Source organism: Tachypleus tridentatus, chromosome 8 (genome assembly GCF_004210375.1).
Source record: "Tachypleus tridentatus isolate NWPU-2018 chromosome 8, ASM421037v1, whole genome shotgun sequence".
Classification (NCBI taxonomy): Eukaryota; Metazoa; Arthropoda; class Merostomata; order Xiphosura; family Limulidae; genus Tachypleus; species Tachypleus tridentatus.
In genome coordinates this window covers 35,709,506-35,726,406 of record NC_134832.1, presented here as the reverse complement: position 1 = coordinate 35,726,406, position 16,901 = coordinate 35,709,506, and the positions used below count along the sequence as shown (strand labels likewise).

The following is a 16,901-nucleotide window of genomic DNA, read 5'->3' as shown; positions in this document are numbered from 1 at the left end:
TAAAAACTAAATACTTAATTATAACAGTATTATATTGTTGTATACATCTGCACTCTTTTGCAACTTTCTGAAATATCCATGGTATGTCATTCGTTTATATACTTAATGCTGAATGTCTGCTTTCATTCTAAGTGATTTTGTCTGCTGAATGTCTACATGGTGAACTCAATAGACAAATTACGGAACTTCTATCAGACGTAAAACTAAAGACTTCTGATAAAATGATAAACATGACAAACATCACCAGGTAATAACGCTTCCAACCAGAGCCAAATAAGAATTACCAGCATTTAAGAGAACATAAAATTCTGTCGTACGAGTATATTTGTCTGTCAATGATGTACATAAGTAAAATGGTAAAATGGAAGGAAGATAAACATATTTTACGTGAAGTGCATTAAGAGTGTATAATGCTTGTGGATACTGTGCGTTTTTTAATAACAGTGAACATTAAATTTATATGCCAATGACTTTCAGGTTAGAAAACTATCAACTTAATCTTAAGATCACTTAAATTATTAAAATAATGGGCTGTCAATCTCTTTCAACAAAGTTTGTAGTTACCTGCTACATGATTTCATGAGGCTCTTAATAAACATTTCCAGTTGAGTAAGACAGGTACTGGCACGAAACTATGCCTATTTCGTTTTATTCTCTTAGTTTCACTTTACTTTTATAAATTTTTGGCATTTTAATGGTTATTTCAGAAGTTAATTTTAGATCAGTGGATGTTATTTTCAGAAAATGAAGCCGAACAATGACTTGCCTTTTTCTTTTTCATTTCACACTTTCATATACTCATAAACGCTAAATAATTTTAGTCACAATCAGATGTACAAGGATCTAATGGAATTTTATAAGCATCGTAATTACTGTAATTTAGTAATGCCTAAACACAAATTTCCTGGAGGAAAACTTTATAAGGCTTAAAAATGGTACCCTGAATTTAATATCACATGCAGTTTGTTTCAGCAGATACACGTGTTTCTTTTTCTTCGAAGTTTCAGAAATGTAAAAAAAAACGGTTATCGAAGAAAATTTAAAGAAAAAAGCAATATAACGAAAGTGAGAAAATTAAGCCTCTGAAGCAAACTTATACTTAAAAAATAACGGAAATATGAAATAAAATAATAATTAAATAACCTAACATATCATTATCCTTATATAAAACCTATCTATGTAATAGACAGATATCATTTTGTTTTTAATTCATATATTAACATGCATGTGAACATTTCTGATACAAATTATAAATTTAAGAAAATCATCTACAGGTTTTACGTAAAACAATGTATATAGTTTCATAAATATTAATGTTTAGCAATTTATATGCAAGTAAAAAATTCAAAATTTCATGTTTTCATATATAGTTAATATGAGATTTTGTGATTTCCTGAATATCGTAATGTATTATAATATGATCAATTTATTCATTAAGTACTTAGCTTTCTTTTATTAATATTTTGGTGAGCCTAGTAATATACATTACGATGATTACATATGTGTTTTTGAAACACAGTTCCATACATACGCTAAAAATACTGAGTAAATTGGTGATCTGGTTTAATTTAAAGCTAGGGGAGAGTTTTTTGTCTCTGTAAAACAAATATAGCTTCATACTTTACTGCTCTAGGTCATTATTACTATCATAGCTTGTAAATGTTGTGCATGGAGTTTTCGTGCCACTAGAGAGTGCGATTCGGTACGAGACCTGCACTGAAAATGTTTATTCAAAGTGGGAAATGAGACACTATAATAATGTCAAGGCTTACTTCTGTAAAACTTACATTTGTTACGATATATTTGTAGCTGGAACTTTCAGTTTCTGTTGAAAACTGTATATATTTTTTTCCAAACAAAGAAAGTTGGTTTTAGACTTTATGAAGCTGAGAAACTAAATTCAATAATATATATGTAAAAACGGCTCGTTTGGGTTGAGAAAATATTTTACGTGGAGGAGCGAACAACGTTTCGACCTTCTTCGGTCATCGTCAGGTGACAAGTGGGGTTTCTCGACATCACTGTTTAAATTCGATAATAACTTCTACATAAATACTATTGTCTTTTGTATGAGACTATATCACGTTATTTATTTTTGAAGAATTATCATACTCAATAATAACAGAAAAAAAACAACAGATGTAAGGTTGAATATTTTGTGTATTAAGTTGCGCAATGATGCTTTACATAAATACCAAAGCCTTAAAGCATCATAATCATGAATTTCTTGTATTTTTCCTACGATAGGTAGTTGAAGCCCACTCCACTGTACTCTTCATGAATACTCCGCCTAAACAATTTATCAAAGAAGTAATTTATTTTGTTCTTTGTTTACAAACAGAAAGATGGGTGGCGATTATAGATGTAATATCACGGACATAGGTTGTACACAGTGAGATAAGAATGGCGGTCCAGTATGGAACAGCAGGAACGTGGGTCGTACTGAAAGAGAAGAGTGACTATTCCATATGGAATAACATGGACGTGAATATTATTTTCACTGTGGTTTAGGTTTACTGTTGTTATAAGATTGTTACCACTTGTACGAAGACATGAAATTTTTTTGAACTTCCACAAAAACTTTAGACATTAATAACTCGAACTAGTCCCACGTTCCACTCGCTTTTGATACCAAGAAGAAAGTTTGTTCGCTCCAGATTTAGTAAAGTTTTGAAATACTATGAAAGTTTGACAGATTTAGATGATAAAAATATAATGGAAATTTGTATTTCATAATATTACAGTGTGAAAATAAACTCACACATATCAATACACACTGTACTGTCTTGCGACAAAAAACAACAACTTGCAGGACACTTGTTATTAACAGAAGTGATAGTTTAGCGATTTCCCACTTTCTGTAGTTCAGACTGTATTAATCCAAACTATCACATATTTTTAGTGGATGTGTTTTACTGGTCTCTCTCTCACTTCACATACCACATTTTAAGGCAGTTTATTAAGAAATACCTGAAATATAACATCTTCAGTTAGAGTGCGGAAACTTTATTTGATAGAAAAACATACTTAATTTTATGTTGTTCTTCTTTTTAGATTTCTTTTTAGATATCTGCATCCAACGGTTATGATTTTCATTTGGTGTCAATATTCGCCACAAGTGCAAAGTTGGTCATCAGATACTGCTCAAATTTAACCACAAGTTTTACGCACGCTTATTCAATAAGTCACTACTACATTTTTACTACAGCTTCAAAAGTGAAAGTGGGCCGTTTTTAGTTTTTGTCATTCGGATTAAAGACAGCTAATTTATAGCAGAAAAGCTGTAAGGTAAATGGACATGCAAATACATAAGTATTGATTAGCATTTTTTTGTTCAGGTTTTCAAAAGAATTATATGGGTAGACGGTCACTATTCATTGCCAACTTTTCAGCACAAATTCACTAAATGTTATGAAATTATCCCAATTAAAGAGCGATTAGCGTCACTTGATACTTTATTAAGCATTTATCGTAATTAATGATGCTTGATAGAGTTGTACCGATTGCATGGGGTTGAAGACAAAAATGTTAATATAAATTCCATAGCGTTACTATAAAGGAAGCTATTAACACTGTTTTAGAGAGGAAAACTACCACCATATATTTCAAAAAAATCTAGATGGTTCTGTAAAGTAAAGATCTATTCGTAATAAACGGGTTGAGATCCTAAAGCTAATAGTGGTTACTATTGAGTGTTACTTTCTAACTTGCTCTGTTGGTGTGTATTGAAAAAATGAGTCATGTTATATAACCTAAAACACCTAGGTGTGAAGAAAAGATGCGTCCAAAATAAAATATAGCATATGACTTAAAGGAATGAAATCAAAATTGGAGTTTAATCTAGCAGCTACCTTTATAGTCTTTATAATAATCTTACAGTAAATATTATTCATTAATTAGCCAGGCTGCACTATTTGCTCAACTTTGGGCTTTATGGTGGGTAAAGTAATATATATGGCCTAGCTAATTAATGAATAATTTTGCTGTAAGATTATTATGAATGCTATAAATTTAGCTACTAGTTTGGACTCCAATTTTTATTTATTCTCTTTAAGCCGAACACTGCATCTTTCTTCACATATAAGGTGATTTTGATTAAACATATATATAAAGAAACAAACTAAGTTTCATTTATTCGATGAATAGTATAACATAAAACAAAAATCTACTTTGTTTACTACTTCCCTATCAAATTAATATAATATTTATAGTAACACGTTAGTACGAAGAACATAATTTACAACTAAAAATTCTTCCGGAGGGGAATGATGATCACAAATAATATGTGATTAAAACAAATGGAACATGACCAGGTGGGTAGGGCGTTTGACTCGGAATCTGATGCACGTGTTCAAATTTCCATCTCACCAAACATGTTTGCCCGTGTGGTATTATAACGATGCAGTCAATCCCATTATTCATTCGTAAAAAGTTTGTGTTGTGTGTTTGCTTTGAATTTTCGTGCAAAGCCACACGAAGGCTATCTGTGTTAGCTGTCCCTAATTTAACAGTGAAAGGCTATAGAGAAAGCAGCTTGATCATTACCACTTACCGCCAACCCTTGGGCTACTCTTTTAACAACTCTTTTTAGCTCTCGTGTAGCTTTGCGCAAAATTCAAAGAAACAAATAAATAATAAAATAAATCAGTATACTCCCCTCCCCTCCAATGGCACAGTGATATGTCCCTGTGGACTTACAATGCTAGAAACTGGGTTTCGACACCTGTGGCTGGCAGAGTACAGATCACCCTTTATGGAGCTTTTTGCTTAACTACAAACGATAAATCTATATAGAAAACTAACGTCTAAACAAAAAACATAAGTTTTAGCGCCTTTTCTTTTAAGCGTCCTCTACATTTCAAAATTAGTGATTAAAAGTTGTATTAAATTTCTTGGTGAGATGACTTTATTACTACTTTCATTTTTATTGTTACAAGAACAAAAATTATATATTCCATTAAGTTATCAAGAAAGTGGTAATAACATTATTTCATGAGAAATCTAAAATAACGTTTAATCACTAATAAATAAATACAGATGACACTAAAAAAAGGCGCAAAAAATATATTTTCTCTTTACTAAAATTAACTAAGTATTTGATATTCGTGACCCTCACGTGTAAATGTCCACGTAAAATATGAAAAGTAGACTATTTGTAGAACAAAATTTAACCTTGTTTTAAGTAGTTTGAAAGTCGAAGCTTTTCAATTTGAACGTTGTCAAGATATTTTCAGATATAGACTTCATACAAAAATAGTAAAAGTGAGTGACTTTCTAAAAAAAGTAATATTCTAGAGGTTTAAAAGTCGGATTTTAAGACATTAAAAACCCTTCAGCTATTTTCAATTTTAGGGCGTCATAGAAAATATATGTAGAGTGGTATTTGCTAATATTCTTCACAATGTTCAAATGAACATTTATTTTTAGACATTGAGCTAGTGAAACAGTTTGACATTTCATTTGTCAAACAATACCATTTTACTTAAGTAGGTAATTAATTCTTCTTCATTAAAAAAAAAAAAAAAAGAGAGAGAATGGCTTCCAAGCGCTTGTCAGATGTATGTTTGCACATCCTCTCAAACTTTCCAAAATACTGTGTTTGTCTAAAATGTTTTTTTTTTAAATATTTTTATTAAGAGCACATATTTAATAATAATTGAAGCCCGGTGAGTTCATCTGACCATAAGTGTGGGATTTATAAGCAGTAGGAAGAGCTGAACAGCGATGATTTGTTTGATTAGAGTTAAGCACAAAGTTACATAATGGGCTATCTGTGATCTGCTTACCACACCACGGGTATCGAAACCCGGTTTGTAGCGTGAGAGTTCGCAGACATACCGCTGTGCCACTGATGGGCAAACAACGAGAAAAAAATAATCAAACATGTAAACTCCCAAAATAAAAATTGCTTCTTTTAATATAAATGTTGCAGATCTTTACTAGTCTGAATGGTAATCACATAAGAATTTTATTCTTCACATATTCTTTATGGTGCCTTGATTTTTCTTATGTATGGAAAGCGTTAAATTTTAGAATTTATAATTCAACTTTCTGCTTTCCCTCTCCAACAACGCTACTTTTTTTTGTACGACTCGCGCTATTTTGAAAAATATTCACACATTGAATTGGAAATTTATTTGGTTGGTTTGGAAGATATTTTATGGTCGTGTATGAATAATTGTAGGGAGTTGAAAATTCGATATTAATGTCCTTAAAACGTAATATTTTTTTCAATGGAGGAATATTTACAAGTCAACGTCATGATTATCGAGTACAAGTTCAGGCCGCTTGTTTTTTCAAGTGTGTTGTAAGAGTTCTTATATTTTATTAGATATATACTATTTCTAAAATTAGAAAATTATTTGTTACCAAACTATATTTTACCACAAAACCCAGATTGAATTAACCTCTGATCATTAACTTCCTTCTTTCAGCTTATACTCGACTCCATGATGTAACTATTACATGCCAAGACTACGTCTATATTTACCAACTGGTTTTATGTTCTTAGGTTGTGTTCGAGGACGTGATCACAGAGCCTGATGCCTGTCAAACCCTTGACAGAGTTTGGGGGTGTCGCTTACCTGACTTTCGCATACACTAAGTATTGGATTTATCGAATTTTGGCCTCTTTGGTAGCCATACCTTGCGGCCGTAGTTGAAAGATTATAGAAGAAATAATATCAACGAAATTATTTATCTTAGATCAAAAATCTTCATATGAAGCCTTTCAGTCTTGATAGCTAACATATTTAAAAGTTTGTAGGTGCAACAGCAACTCAACAATTGCTTCTCAAATAAAACACTTGCTAAAAGTAAATATATATGTGTAATAATTAGAAGTTGTTCATCCAATGTTTTTTGTATGTGCGTTTGGTTTGCTCAAACAAACTTTTGATATGTATTTTTTTTTACTTTTTGTTGTAACTTCAATACTAAACAGAGTTTGAACGTGTTTTTTCAATCTTAATCTCAAAGTGATCAGATACAAGTTAGTAATTTAGTATGATTTATGAGTAAGGAAATTAAATATTATTTGTCAAATTTATCGTGTTTTAGTTTCATTTAGTTTAAGGTTAAAACAGTATTTCGAATAAATAGCCTGTAATCCTTTATAAATGAGTTGTGAGAAAGATTTAAAGTTTTTAAATTATATTATTTAATCACCAGAGTACTTTTACAGGTCCCTTTTCTGAACTTATATTTTTGGTAGGTTTAAGAGAATAAATAGAAAATAATGCAAAACCAGCTTGTAAAGTTGAAATTCTAAACTTTAAAATGTTTCTCACTTGAAAATACATTACTATGATGTAACCAAGTGTAAAATTTCCAAGTTTCATATACATGGAGTTTTAATCTGACATTTTACGTGTTGTTTTATTTTTTTAAATAATAGGATATTTATCTAATACACAACGCCATATTAAATTATTATAATATGGTTAAATAATTTGGTTTCTTTTGAATTTTGTGCATAACTTCTTGAGAGTTATTTGCACTAGCCGTCCTCAATTTAGTATTGCTAGTGAATACCACCCGCTGCCAATGTGCAATGAAATAAACAATAATTCATATTAAATAGTCTGTAAATTGCCTCAGTGAAATTGAAGTTATTAAAAGTGCTGTCTGATTTATATGTACAAAGCACTTCTCAACAGTCAGAGCAATAAATGTTTGGCAACTAACGTTTATTTTTTCTTCCTAAACCAATAACAAAGTTTTTTTGTTCAAACCTCTATGTCCTATCACAGATTGATCAGTTGTTAAGGTTATGAGCCCATCATCTTTTGTAGTTGTGAAATGTTGTTGTTGTTATAAATTAAAGACAAAGCTACACAAAAGGCTATCTGTGCTCTGCCCACCACGGGTATCGAAACCCAGATTTTAGCGTTGTAAGTCTGCAGACATACCGCTGAGCCACTGGGGGGATAGTTTACAACCAATCATTGGTTACAAACGAGAAACGTGTATTAATAAATATACCATTTTTCTCATTACCCTTGTTTTACATAAATTTCTTATGGAGACGCAAGGATAAACCTTTTTGTGAGTTTTCCTCTTCGTTATTAAAACCCCAGCGCTGATAAAATTCTATATAAAGGTGACTAAATAAAGATAAACTGGTGTTATAGATAATATAAATTGCCAAGAATATTATTTTTCTTTACAGATTACCTAAATGCACATTCTCTGTAAAGCTGAGAAGAAAAAACAATTTACTTAACATAAAGAAAAACCATTTTATTGGACAGAAAAACAACAAGATTATATCTTATACACAATAATACACACTATCAACCATAAAGCAGTTACATTTGGCTGAAAATTACTGTATAATAATGCGAAATACATAAAAACTATGAAACAAGTAATACGTTAAAACTCCTTAATGACGAGAAAACCAATTTGTAGAGAAAAATATACATGTTAAAACGGCTGGTGTGAGTTGAGAAAATTTTTTTATGTAGAGGAGCGAACAACGTTTCGACCTTCTTCGGTCATCGTCAGGTTCACAAAGAAAGAAAGAGGTAACTGACCGATAGCTGACCACGTGTTTGAAGAGGGTTGTGTAATTGAATGTAGGAATGTAGAGGGCGTGTTCCTTTGTATTGGTTTATTTTGGGCTTGAGTTGTTATATAAGTAAGGCTTCCTTTAATTTTGCGTTTGTTTATGTTTGTTTCTTTATTTAGTATTTGAGTGTTTATTTGACTTGCAGTGTTCGAAAACATGTGAAGGTGACTTTTTGTGTTCTTTGAATCTGGTTTCAATGTGTCTACTTGTTTCTCCAATACAGAAGTCGTGGCAGTTTCACATTGTATTTTATAAATAAATTGGTGTGGTGTTTGTCAGTATAGTTTTTACATAGTATAGACCTTAGTTTTGTGCCTGGTTTTTGAATAAATTTGGTATTAACTAGAATGTCATATTTTGTTACTAGTTTTTGCCAAATGATTATTTTTTTACTGATGTTGAGAATACATGGTATGCAGCAGTATATGGTTTTGTGATCTTTTAATTCGTGGGGTGTATTTACTTTTGTTAGTCGATTTTGCTTTTTGTCTAGATGTGTGCGTATAATGTTTTTTACGGTTTGTAGAGGAAATTTATTGATGTTAATGAAGTATTGTTTTATTTTGTCGAATTCGTCGTTATTAACACCCTTATACCTATATTAATAAATATAATCAAACATCTAAGCACACCCTCTACATTCCTGCACTCAATTACACAACCCTCTTCAAACATGTAGTCAACTATCGGTCAGTTACCTCATTCTTTCTTTGTGAACCTGACGATGACCGATGAAGATCGAAACATTGTTCGCTCCTCTACATAGAATTTTCCCAATCCATACCAGCCATTTTTACATAAATACATTAAAACCTTTTTATGCTATCATTCAAACAATAACACGGTTCTGGTTAGAAGCGAAATTTCAAATAAAAATAAATTATTAAAGACTTCCTTTTTTACATATGCTACAAATATTTGAACCTGAAGGATAATTTTACTTTAACAAATACGCGATCTTCAAATAGATTCTCTGTTGAGATTCGTACTGTAATAAACCCACTTTTTTGGTCAGTTCTTTCGTTAAGCGTTGTGATAAGCATGAATATAAAATTTATCAATACGATGTAATATGTGGACCACACCAGTAGTGACCAGTACATAAACATGGAGGTTACGGCGATAATATTTTGACCTATGTTCGTGAGAGAAACATCGTTCATGAAGTCGTATATATTTTTTAATCGTTTGAAAGTGGTTGAAAACTAACCAAGATTTACTAGCTCGTACATGTCGACAACAGAGATAGTGATTATGTTGGAGTTAAATCTTTGATTATTTGAGTAGGCATAAATTATATATAAATATAAATATCTCTACATAAACAAGAATATAATACCATCCACAATTATTATGCTCTTAGCTCTAAATATATGCAAGATCAAAACGTATTCACATCCTTCAAACATTAATTTATAATTGTGTATAATTAAAGCTAAAATATAAAATGGGGAAAAGATATGCTTAAAAAGGCTCCGCTAGAAAACAATACAAAAGTTGCACATGTAAAAGGAACTCCCTACGTATATTTGTATGAAAAACACAACCTACTGACACAATCTGTCAGTACGTTAATCTTTCTCTATGAGTTATATTGTATAAATGTTGCAGCTTTTCCATTGCTGCAATCCTATATTGGCAGTGAGATTTCTTCAACGTTTTTATGGCAGTGGTAATTGTGCTAACATATAATCCCTCAACCACGCAGTTTTTAAAATATACAAGTACGAGCAAAAGTACCTGCCCCTAGTGACCGAAAAAGTTTAAGTTAACCTATCAATTTCAGTTCCACCATGGATTGTAAAAAGGTTAATTGTGTTGCATTCTAGGTTTTATTCAGAGCCAAAGCTCTGAGTATCTTATACTGCCCACCTCGAAAAGTTATTGTTGAACATCTCAGCCATGCCAACAACTGCTCGACAATAACATGCGATAAACCTACATTTTTATCTTTTAAGTTGCGTCACATTTGAAATGTGAATGTCAGTGTAATTAATTCCTAACAATTTAGAGTAGATTTTCTGTTTGTGAAATAAAAAGTTGGCATTAATATTATTCATGTTTCTTCTCCCGTCATTTCAAAAGTGAATCTTGAGCTTTGCCTGTGTGCGCAGGTTTTCAAACGCAGCGAGGGAAGCGGCGGTCCTAAACAGGAGACAGATAAACGCTTGGACAATCACTACGGTTCGCAATATTAGTAAAATGTTAGCTAAAAAGTCAGTGTTTTGTTCCACAAATGTAGACTCAGGCCATGAGATTCCAATAATTAATATTGATGACTCTTCAGGAGAGTGTATCATTAAAGTCTATTAAGTTGTTTCAAATATCTTCCATATCAAACCACAATTAGCGTTTATTCACACACACACACACACACACACACACACACACATATTTACATGGCAGTGTCACACACACACACACAATTTAAATTCTTCTTACAGTTATCTTCTAAGAGTTTGGAGTTACATATCGAGCCTAGGTGTTGGAAGAAAACTCTCAGTAAGGGTAAGGTCCTCTTAAGATTATAACAAAAGAGGTTTCTGAACAACACTACGAAGATTCAAATTCTTACTGTTACCATAAAAGCACTTAGTTATACAACCAATCGATAGTAAGCGTTGATACACAACAGATACATATTAACGATCCAACTCTTTAACGTTACCATAAAATGGCTTAGTAATACAAGTGGATAATAAACAGTGATAAACAACACTTGATTCGACTCAACTCCTCCTTAACGTTACCATAAAAGAGTTGAGTGTCATAGTGAAACATATTTGTTTTCTTTTCCATTTTAATTAAAGCAGATGCGCTATCAATAAGTACATAACATGAGCGAGACCTTGAAAATTCATCATGGAAACATTTTTCATTCCACTTGATTTTGTCTGTATTTCATTTCTTGTGATGTAAGTGGATAAATCGACTCGCAAATGACCTACAATATTATACGAGGGCTCTTAAAAGAATACGCGGACTGTTTGAATTGCGCGGCTCCAGTTGGTTCCAGGGGAATCCACTTGGTGTCGCTAGGTTCGCACAGATCAGCTGATTCCGACGCCATTTCCCGATTGCAGGTATCTTCATTTGTGTATTAGCTACGCGGTTTTAAGTGAAGTGCGATTTTTTCGTTTGGCGGATTTCAGAATGAATGACCTGAAGGAGCAACGACTTGCTGTGAAATTTTGTGTTAAACTTGGAAAATCTGCGACTGAAACTTTTGCTATGCTTAACACGGCTTACGGTGATGTTGCTATGAAGCGTACGGCATGTTCCAAGTGGCATGAACGTTTTAAGGATGGTCGACAGTCCATTGAAGATGATGAGCGTTCTGGACGTCCTTCCACGTCAACTGACGACCCACACGTCGACAAAATCAACACCCTGGTGCGGGCAAATCGACGTCTGACTGTCAGGAAGCTTGCTGAAGAGTGTGGGATATCAGTTGGATCTTGTTACAAGATTTTCACCGAAAAATTGAAGATGCACCGCGTTGCTGCGAAATTCAGCCCTCAGAACTCGTGAGTTTTTGGCCAAACACTCGATCACTGTTCTCCCCCCCCTACTCACCTGACCTTGCTCCTTGCGATTTTTTCTTGTTCCCCAAACTCAAAAGACCCTTGAAAGGAAGAAGATTTGAGACGATTCCCGAGATTAAGGCAAATGCGACGAAGGATATCACCATTTATATTTAATGTAGTACTAATATGGTAGAGTAAATAAACTATGACTAAAAGCAGATTTCAAAGTTTTTCTAAGCTACTTAGTTTCCGATTTAACACAACTCGCTATCATTAGTTTATAAAATTCGCAACGTTTAACTTAGGTCTAGCAAAATATCTATTTTTTTTTTAATCAAACATCATTCTCTAGTACTTTCAACAGTTCTAAAACATATGTTTTGTTTGTTTGTTTGTTTTGGAATTTCGCACAAAGCTACTCGAGGGCTATCTGTGCTAGCCGTCCCTAATTTAGCAGTGTAAGACTAGAGGGAAGGCAGCTAGTAGTCATCACCACCCACCGCCAACTCTTGGGCTACTCTTTTACCAACGAATAGTGGGATTGACCGTCACATTATAACGCCCCCACGGCTGGGAGGGCTAGCATGTTTGGCGCGACTCGGGCGCGAACCCGCGACCCTCAGATTACGAAGCGCACGCCTTAACGCGCTAGGGCATGCCCTAAAACATATGTAAAATCAAACATACTCGGATAAGAGTTACACTACGAATTTGCTTGTCTGAATGTCCCGACGTTTGATTTCCGAGATGTGATTTGACATTATGACTACAAGTGTCGTTTTGCTCCTGAAGAATTTCCTTCAGTACTAAAACTCAAAAGTGAAACACTTTGTTAGATTTTTCAAATTGTGGATTATCATTGTTGCACACACAAAGTTTGCATTTATGTACACCTCAATTGTTGGTTATAAGATTAGAAAAGAAGCCTTTAGAGTACTTTTAACCTGAAAAAGTGACTTTATGAATTAAAATGCTTGTAAGAAAAATGATTTTCATTTTGAAAGTCGTAAGATCAAAGCTACTTCATTTTAAATCCAAAATGCCTGCGGATTTGTAAAAGGATAATACAAGATGGTTAATAAATACTATGTCATTCATCGCATAGAAAAAATACGCACTACGTGAGGTTTCATACTGATGGCACTAGATATACAATAAAATTGTCTTTCTCAGAATTTCCTCCAAATCCTTCCCCTGTTTTGTTCTGATAGATTAGAGAAAAGACAGCTATCCAATGCCGACACTCAGTCCAAATTCTGAGACTCTTATCTGGTTAAGTAGTGGTATTTGATATCCACTCTTATAGCGCACCATACAAACCAAAGAGCAAGTGTGATTTTGCGATGAAGGATCGCAAACCAGGATTTTTCCGGTTCACATTCCGAAGATACTAACCATAGGCCATGCTTGACAGAAAGATTTTATAGAGGTTGACAAGAGTTTACTAAAACAGGGCTTTGCAAATACAGATACGACACTTAAGAGCAAATATTTATTACTTGGTTTATGAATGTTTTTTTCTTAAATAACTCCACAGTTGAAAAACATACACAAACAATAATGATTTACGACCTTGTGTTAATAAGTAAACCATAGATAATCTGCAATATTTTCTTAGGAACTCTTACAACGTTTAAAATAAACCAGCCTTAGGTGTGCTTCAAACGTTTCTTGTTGATTTTTAATTCCTTATTTGTAGAACTAATATTATTAAATAAGAAACTTAATTAGTAAGGTAGTTCTTCGAAAAGTTATCTAACCAACAGTTAGCTTCCACACATTAATTTTACAAGTAAATCATTGGATTGAAACTACTTGAAGGATCAAGATTAACCCACAAAAATGTCTCCGTCTAGCCTTTTTCAGTCAATGATGAAACAAGTGAAAAAAAGACATTTTAAAAACATAAAATACAACTAAGAACCAGATTTTTTAACAAAAGAGGAGGCTAAAAAAAGATGGAGTAAGAAAACTTACAAACAATGAACTAAATAACTAATCTTGGTATGGTAAATAGTCGGCACATGTGTAAATTATGGCACAATGAAATTTTATTGGCGCGCTAAAACATAGCGATAAAAGTTTTGTAAAAAAGTGAAAGTGAATACAAGAATATATTAATTTGAATCCTTATGAAGTGATATTCAGTCTTGGTTCACTCTGCATTACGCTGAAGCGAAAAAATCGACAGATCTACTGATCTGACACAAGTGTGAACCCAAAGTACCATAGCTGTGTTCTCTAATGGAATTTTTGAAATTAAGTAATTGTTATTTAATAATGTAAGTTAATTATCAAGTTAATACATCTTCAAAATCTTAAATTTGATTTATTTTCTCCTTGATACACAGTATATCAGTACTTTCTGCCTGTCTTAATCAGGACGATACTACCAGGCTTACCATTCCAAGTTATTTGCATGTGCCGCAGAAAGTTTGGAAAACATTGCTTTTACAGACAACTGATATGAACGGAAGTGGTGTACCTTACATTCCTTTCAGGTTTGACCCTTTGCGCCCACATGCAACTGGTTTAATACGAATAAAATGTGAGACATCAACTTTTGAAATATTTGTGATTTTTCCCAAGAAGTTTCTTTCAGAAACAAAATTTAAATTTGATTTTGACGTTTTATTAGTATTCGGTTTAAATAAAATAGTTTTTTTTTAGATTCAACACTTTCAATTTATTTTGGCACGCCTTCCTGAAATCATATATCAAGAGCATAATGACCTTGTCCTACTGTAATGAATTAATCGATTTTACATTATCAGTATCACGACATACCTATAGACTATTTTATGCACAAACTTTCATTGAAATATTTTTAGGTAAAAGTTTATGAAAAATATCTATACATCAGCATTCTATAAGTAACTTTTATCAAACGATTGCGCTTCACGTTGCTTTGATGACCATTCTTACAAAAATTGGGAAAAGGTATTATCTCCTCCTCCTTCCCACTCCTCGACTCAGTACTGAAATGCAGCCAATAATAAAAGTTGTTTTGGATTCTAGCAACATCACTTTTAAATATCTAATCTAACAAAGAGCAAAGTCCCAACTATCCCCAACTCGTATTCCGATAGAAAAGCTAATTGAATTTCTTAGTATTTAGTACATTTGATCATCAAAGGCAGTTTAGGTCTATTAATATTACCGAACAAGTAAAAAAGTTAACTGCATTTTTTTTTCTTAAAAAACAGTCCACCTTAGAGGTTTAACACTCATGTTAAACATGAATAAACATGTTAATCGAATAGCACAGAAAAAAAAACAAGATAAATGTACAGAAAGAAGCTTTGTTCGTACCTCACAACACAAAATGATAGTTTATTATTTGTTAACTAGAATTCGTAAAACTAAACACTTAGCCAAGAAAATGATTCGGAAAATGCAATTTTCATTATATAATTCAGATAAAACTATAAAAATCAATTCATGCACTTTCAAATAAGCTCTATGAAAAACTGACCTGTACGTAAACACACAAGATATACGTTCATGGTAAAACACAATAAACTGTACTAAGAGTACGCATTCTTATAAATCATATCAACTTAAGATACAAGTTACGACTTAATGTAGTTTTAGATTAATCGAGATGTTGTGAACGTACTTTATTAATAATTAATAAATTTAAATTTTGCATAACACTTTGGAGGCAGTGACATCTCTTTTTGTATGACGTGTATGAATTTATATTTTTGGTTGGTGAACTATGTGACCTATAACCTCTGCAAGTTGGTTTTATTTTGTGTAATAAACTCGAAAAGATTAACCAGGGAAACCAGACAAATTTAAAAGCTTCAAACTGTGGATGGATGAATAGTGAGAAAAATTGATACTTTAAGACTTTTGTTGTTTAAACATTATCACCTATCGTTTTCTGAAAGCAGAACTTGAGAAATCACATCACTTTCAAGTATTATACTTGAGACGTAATTACCACATGGTGGTCTAAAGGTTAGATACCATGCTATGTGGTATGAGATATATACAAATGAGTCAATGAGCAATCATAACAATACTGATGCCAGGGGTCCCGGTAATCGTTAGTAGCTTCTAAATGAATTTTTCTTCTAAACGTAGTCCTAAAAAAATGTTGGAGAAAAGCTATTAACAGTGATACTGCATTACGAAACACCTGAAAATACAGTACAGTTTTCAGATAAGTCAATTATAAGTAATCGATTTATTTTTTTCTAGAAAATGCCATTTAATAATAAAGAAAACATGAACGTTAATTAATGTAATATTTATTAAAATTTCTGGAATCTTCAAAATTATCTTTTGTGTTGTTTTGTTGTGTGAATTATTGTGAGTTTTCTTACAGCAAAGCCTCAGACTATATGCTGAGTCCACAGAGGGTTTGTTTTGAATTTCGTTGTTTTTGTTTTTGGAATTTCGCACAAAGCTACTCGAGGGCTATCTGTGCTAGCCGTCCCTAATTTAGCAGTGTAAGACTAGAGGGAAGGCAGCTAGTCATCACCACCCACCGCCAACTCTTGGAATACTTTTTTTACCAATGAATAGTGAGATTAACCGTCATATTATAACGCTTCCACGGCTGAATGGGCGAGCATGTTTGGTGTGACGACCCTCAGATTACGAGTCAAGTGCCTTAACCACATGGCCTTATCTTCAGTAAGCCAGAAGTACGCAAATACATAATCAGGAGCAGATCCTGGATTTCGAGAGGGAAAGGGTTCAAGACTTGACAAAGGCACTTTTACCAGTAGCACCAGAGACGCAATTTGAAATATATGATTGATTATTAGAACTACATGTACTATGAATGA

General features: G+C 32.7%; 1 protein-coding gene across 8 annotated transcripts in view; it reads right to left on the bottom strand.

Moving 5' to 3' along the window:
• Window positions 1-8,226: 8,226 nt before the first annotated feature.
• The window catches only part of LOC143222169 (A disintegrin and metalloproteinase with thrombospondin motifs 20-like), a 140,215-nt gene continuing 131,540 nt past the window's right edge, over window positions 8,227-16,901 (bottom strand). For 6 of the 8 annotated variants that reach the window (XR_013012048.1, XR_013012047.1, XM_076448244.1 and 3 more), the window contains one exon: window positions 8,227-16,193. The gene's annotated coding sequence lies outside the window, so the exon portion shown is untranslated. The remainder of the gene's footprint in view (window positions 16,194-16,901) is intronic. The other 2 variants (XR_013012049.1, XM_076448241.1) reach the window with 1 other exon arrangement.